The sequence below is a fragment of the Eleginops maclovinus genome, chromosome 12 (genome assembly GCF_036324505.1).
Source record: "Eleginops maclovinus isolate JMC-PN-2008 ecotype Puerto Natales chromosome 12, JC_Emac_rtc_rv5, whole genome shotgun sequence".
In the NCBI taxonomy this organism is placed as follows: Eukaryota; Metazoa; Chordata; class Actinopteri; order Perciformes; family Eleginopidae; genus Eleginops; species Eleginops maclovinus.
This window is the reverse complement of record NC_086360.1, coordinates 4,718,364-4,724,363: the sequence shown is the minus strand read 5'-3', so window position 1 is coordinate 4,724,363 and position 6,000 is coordinate 4,718,364.

The following is a 6,000-nucleotide window of genomic DNA, read 5'->3' as shown; positions in this document are numbered from 1 at the left end:
GACAAAGATAGCCTTTTTGCATTTGCCAAATTGTATGGGTGTGACCTTGTGGACCTTGAGCATGAGCTCTACCAAATTAAAAGAGTTTTAGATCGTAAGATAAAGCAAGGGATGCAGAGACCACCTACAATTGTAGAGCTGGCAGCTTTTATTGAACCATACCAGGATGTCTTTGATGTTTTCTCCAGGCTTTGTAAAATTGCATTGGCAATACCTGTCAGCACAGCTGCTTGTGAACGCAGTTTTTCCTGCTTGAAGCTTGTCAAAACACACCTGAGAACTACAATGGGAGAGGATAGGCTGAGTGATCTAGGGGTGTTGAGCATAGAACACAGGAGGGCAGCGTCTTTAAATTTAGATGAGTTTGTTGATCGATTTGCTAGAAATCATCACAACCGAAGAATACAGCTGCTGTAAACTAACAGCTAAGTAACCAGCATCTGTCTGTTATACCTGCCAACTCTGCATCATTAACAGCCCCAACATTCTTTTGTTTTTCCTAAAGTGTATTATGTGACATGGGTATTGCAATGTTAGTACATGTCTGTTCTATTTAGACTTATCTGGTCAGCTTCCCAGACAGACACTCTCAGATATGTTCTCAAGAATTACAAAAAAGACAATTGTCAAATTATTTACATGGATCTACCTACACTCACTCACTCACTCACTCACTCACTCACTCACTCACTCACTCACTCACTCACTCACTCACTCACTCACTCACACACACACACACACACACACACACACACACACACACACACACACACACACACACACACACACACACACACACACACACACACACTGTTTGTAGTGAAACAGTTCAATGTACATGTTCTCACACACACACACACACACACACACACACACACACACACACACAATTCAATGTACATTTTACACATTGTTGATATTTGTTTTTCTTTATGTTTTATGGGACATGTGTGTGTGTGACGTTTATTTTTTACTCTTTATATATACATATGTTTATTATCGCAAATAAAATGAATATTGCACTTAAAAGGCTACAGTTTACTTTAATAAATGATCGCCTAAAATGACAATTCATATCGTGTCTTTCTGTCATTTGCACTAAAAGCTTCCCCTTCTCATGTTAAAGTCCTGAACCCCCTCACATAATCATGACACATCGCACTCGCACATTATCTAAGCACCCATTCCAATAACATGGGATTATCAGTAACAGTAAGACATCATTAGTGTCCATAAGAAGGTTCAATCCATTGTTTATGGCTAGATGAGCTGTTAGAAAAACTGCTGCTCTGAGTGATGCAGTGCGTGAGTTTTAAAATAGTAGTTTTTGACAATCAAGTGCCACCCCAAATAAAAGACTGGCCAGAGCTGGCCCCCCCAGAAATAATGTCCTGGCTACGCCCCTGCTCTGAGGTCACTGAAGCATGACACATCAGGATGTTACAGCAGCTTCTGACAGTCCAAAGAGGAAGTCACTACGTGTGTGTGTGTGTGTGTGTGTGTGTGTGTGTGTGTGTGTGTGTGTGTGTGTGTGTGTGTGTGTGTGTGTGTGTGTGTGTGTGTGTGTGTAAGAGAGGGATCATGTAGCTGTTTATACCAACAATGGTTACCCTTTCCTGTAGTGTGTTATTTAGGTTTATATATTACATGTACATGGTCTGGAAAGGCTTAACATCGCTGTGTTTCCTCCACACACTAGCTCGATCTCACTTCTCTTAACTTGCATCCCTGTGTCCCTCACTTGTGTCTTTTCCTTGCGCATTAGTCCCTCCTGTAAGTGCCCGATCTGTTCCCCCCCGGCTGCACATGCGCGAAAACAGCGCATGCGTATAATTTAACCTCTTTTACGACAATACCCGATCCGTTCCACGCATGCATCTTTTACGTCGCTTATTCTCGCGTGAGTAGCCTACAGCATCATCATCCGCTACGACCATCAAGTTGCAACGCCTTATGTGGAACATCATCGGAATCAAGTTGATTTCCCGTAGACAGACACCATTCGATTGAGCTTGCCACGCAGTAGCCAATTAAAAAAGTTAAATAACTTGAAAAAACAAACGGGCTTGATCCATATTCCTTTCATTTCTGCATTAATTACCATGTTATTTTAAACTGGCACAAATACTCCCATCAGATCAATATTGCATGTAATATTACTAAGCCTATGTGTTTTCACTTTATCAATAACAAACTGTTTCCGATTGACAATATCAAGCAATAAACTCTATACACACAGTTTCTAAATTTAATGAAATAAGAACTAATAAAAAAAATTAAAAAAAAGTTAAAAGCCATTCTGGCTCTGTCTCTTTTAATTTTATTGTGTTCATAATAAAAATAAATCTGAGATCATGAAAAATGTTTCCAAAAAATGAATAAACAGATTTCTTGCACTTTGTTGTTCAGATATTATACATTAATTGAAACAAACCACTGTAGAAAACTGAGGAGTGATTCAAGTGAGTATTTCCTCCTGTGCAGGCTTCACATTAATGCCAGCTCAAGTTACAACTAACCTCCCAAAATCTCCTGCAAGCATCTTTTTTTCTAGTTCACCTTGATGTACAAGAGTTTCATCAGATAATCAACATGAAATCTGAGAGAACAGCCAAGCATTAAGTTATAACTGCTAAGTTTTTCTCTTTTTCTGAAGAAATACACGTTTTTATTGCCATCTCCCCATAAAAATATTCCACATGGGTTACGAGTTAATAGTGTGGATAGTCAATTCCTTCCAGCAAAACCTGCAACGATAAACACATTTTACTCAAATTTTTAGCTCCCAGTTTTCCCCCTAGTGGCCCCTTGCTGGAGACTTTTGATCTTGTTTGTTCAAACTATAAGAGCCTGAACAATCAGCAGCTCCTGTTAGCAGTGTACTGCTTGATGCAAAGACTTCTACTCCTGTAATTGTATTACTGTGAAACCTAAAAACTTGATATTTCTCAGGCATGTTCTACAATTACAAGGAGCATGGTTTGATCTATGCAGATTTAGGAACGTTTCTTCATAATGTACATCGTATACAATGATATCTTCGGAAAGTGTCTTCGGACATGTCTGTGCATTTCCTGTCGTTGAGTTATGAGTGTGAGAAGTTGGGAATAAGGGTAGGAAACCTACCATACAACACAATAAGATGCACTATATAGTCCCCGAAAGGACATTTGTTCGAGCCTCCGTCCTGCAGCTTCAAAGTAGATAAGGTTCTGTGCATATACAGTACAAGGGGGACCTATTGCACACACCCTAATGTCCATTCTATAGAATCGCTGCTAGAGGATGAAATGTGATACCTTAATGTAACTGATGATAGCGCTTGTGGTGTATTATATCTGGTGATATACAAAGGTAGATACTGTCTGAGGTCATAGCTTGGGGAAGAGAAATGATTGGTGGTAGGAGAGTGAAAAATAACATCTGGCATACGTCAGGAGGCCCCTATGAACTGACCTAGGTCACCTTAGTGGGGCACACATTGTTATTGATCACCTCATGTGAGCACACACACTTTGGAGACGCACACACATTTTCTCCTATAAATGGCATGCACAAAGACTGTTCAGGGGACTTCCACAATTGGCCCTGGGAACCTCGTATTGCCCGTGTTGGTGTATGATACTATGCTGTTGTAATACACCTTATTATATACAAGCTGGTGTCTCCTGAGACTTCTTCATCATCTTCACAAACATCGGTACAAGATATACCTCACGCTATAAAAGCTGAAAAAGATGTCAGCAAGATAACCAGGAATTATTTGAAACATTTCACTGACTCAGTACAGTTTGGCACATCAATGGTTTCACTGTAAACGGCTCACTCTCAAACCGCAGTGCTGCTACGTGACATGGAACAGTGCCATTCTGTGGAATTTAAACAGTTCGATGACCGGGTTTTTCACAAGAATGGAATGACATACTGTATGAGGAAGGAAAAATCCGGTGTGGCAATGAACATAACTGCAACTTTTCATAGCCTGATTTAGCCAGAGGGAGAACACCTAGGTAGCTTGAACTCTGGATGTGCATTTTTGTTTTTGACTACAAGGCATTTAATTCAAGCTACTATCTGCAGATCTTGGAAATATTAAGATTATTCTGAAGCGAAACATTTTTCATTTTGAAAAAAAGATTTCTTTCATTTTAAACTGTCTCAGTGTTTATCTCAATTACATTTTCTATACAAAAAATATATAATTTCTTGGAATATTATCACTGATGAGAAATATAACGGAATAAAGTTTTAATAAACGTAAATATTTCAGGTAAGTACTTCAGAATGATTGTTAAATGTAATGTACTTACTTTTTTATTATCATTTTCTACCACTGTCCTTCATATTAAAGCACAATTCCAGTATTTTGCAATCTGATGAATTCCCATTAATGTGACTTTTGTGACTCTATGGGTCAAGCTAACTTTGCACGGACCACATCAGTGGGAGAGATTTGAGGAAATTGGAATTTACGCAGAATCACGCAAATTCGAAGACATAAACAACAGTATGTTAAGCACTTCAGATGTCTGCAGTATTGTAGAGTCCATGTTGGATTACATGAAGAAGATTCAATGAAGATTCAACTTTATTGTCATTGCACAGAGTACAAGTACTAGGACAATGAAATGCGGTCTCTGCATTTGACCCATCCTAGTGTTAGGAGCAGTGGGCTGCCATTATGTACGGCGCCCGGGGAGCAGTGTAGGTAACCAGTGTCTTGCTCAGGGACATCACGGTGGCACTAGGTCTTTCGGGGACTTGAACTGGTGACCTTCCAGTTCCCAGGCCAAGCCCCTATGGACTTTGCCACCACCGCCCCCATGTCACAAAGTTTCGCCATGTTCTGTAATCGCTTTCACTCCAACAGACTGTTGAAGAAACTTGTTGTGTTCAGATACTGCGTGTTTGAATACCTGTTGCATTGTTCTGTTTCTTTTTTTTCGATGTGAGATTCGCAGGAAAGAATCAGAAGCACCTGAGGTTGCATGAATAACACACACACACACATACACCCTTCACTGGGAACCTTAAGTTAATGTCTGGGTGGTAGGAGGAGAACATCGCTGGAAGATGTGTCACAAGGATTTGAATCTCTGCACAGCGTGAGATTCTTGACACTGTACATTTGTCTACACGCGCACGCACACGCGCGTACATGCGCGCGCACACACACACTTTGATATGTTAAATGAATCGTCATGATAACGGATCATGTGTTCGTCCTACACTCACTCTCTCTCAAAAACTATATATTTATGCAGTTTAATTTGGTGTTGTTGTGTTTTAAACAGCCTGTTGACATGGCAAAAGTGAATGCGGATATTTAGTTTTATTAGTCTACAACAGGTCCACACAGGTCTGACAGCAGAGATTGAGATTCTGAGTGTTTGTGCAGACAACCATGACTTAAACCGGCCATGTCTGATAAAAAGATGTTTGTTATGGAAACTCCTTTGTAAAAACATGACAGAAATATCTCTTTTACAATGTTTGAAAAATTCTGCTGATCCCTGACTCCTGCTTCAGTTTACAAAACTGAATGTGTCCTGATTGGTACTCCAGATGAAAATTAGCTTTAGCTGTTTTAAGCAAGCTGTTGGTTTTTAACTTGAAACAGCTAGCTTAACAGCTTTATATTAATTTTTATTCATTGAGGTAACATAAAAATGTTGACTCCTTACTGTTGAACCGTCCTCATTAAAGAGAAGAAAACACATCCAGAAGAAGTCAACAGTGAACAACAGAAGAAGACAGACAGGAAGTATAGGAAACACGGTTTAGCCCTGACAGTGTTTAATGGAAAACTAAATGTCAAAAGACTTGAGCAGTTATAGAAAACCCAGATCGATGCTGCCGTCATTTTATGTGACATTGCGCATCAGGATCCTGCTCACCCAGTCCGGGTTCTTTTCTCAATAATGAACATCTCGCTGCATAGATTTCCTTAAAAGCCAACTTAAAATGGGCAAAGTGTAAGGGAAAATACAGGGTATGGAA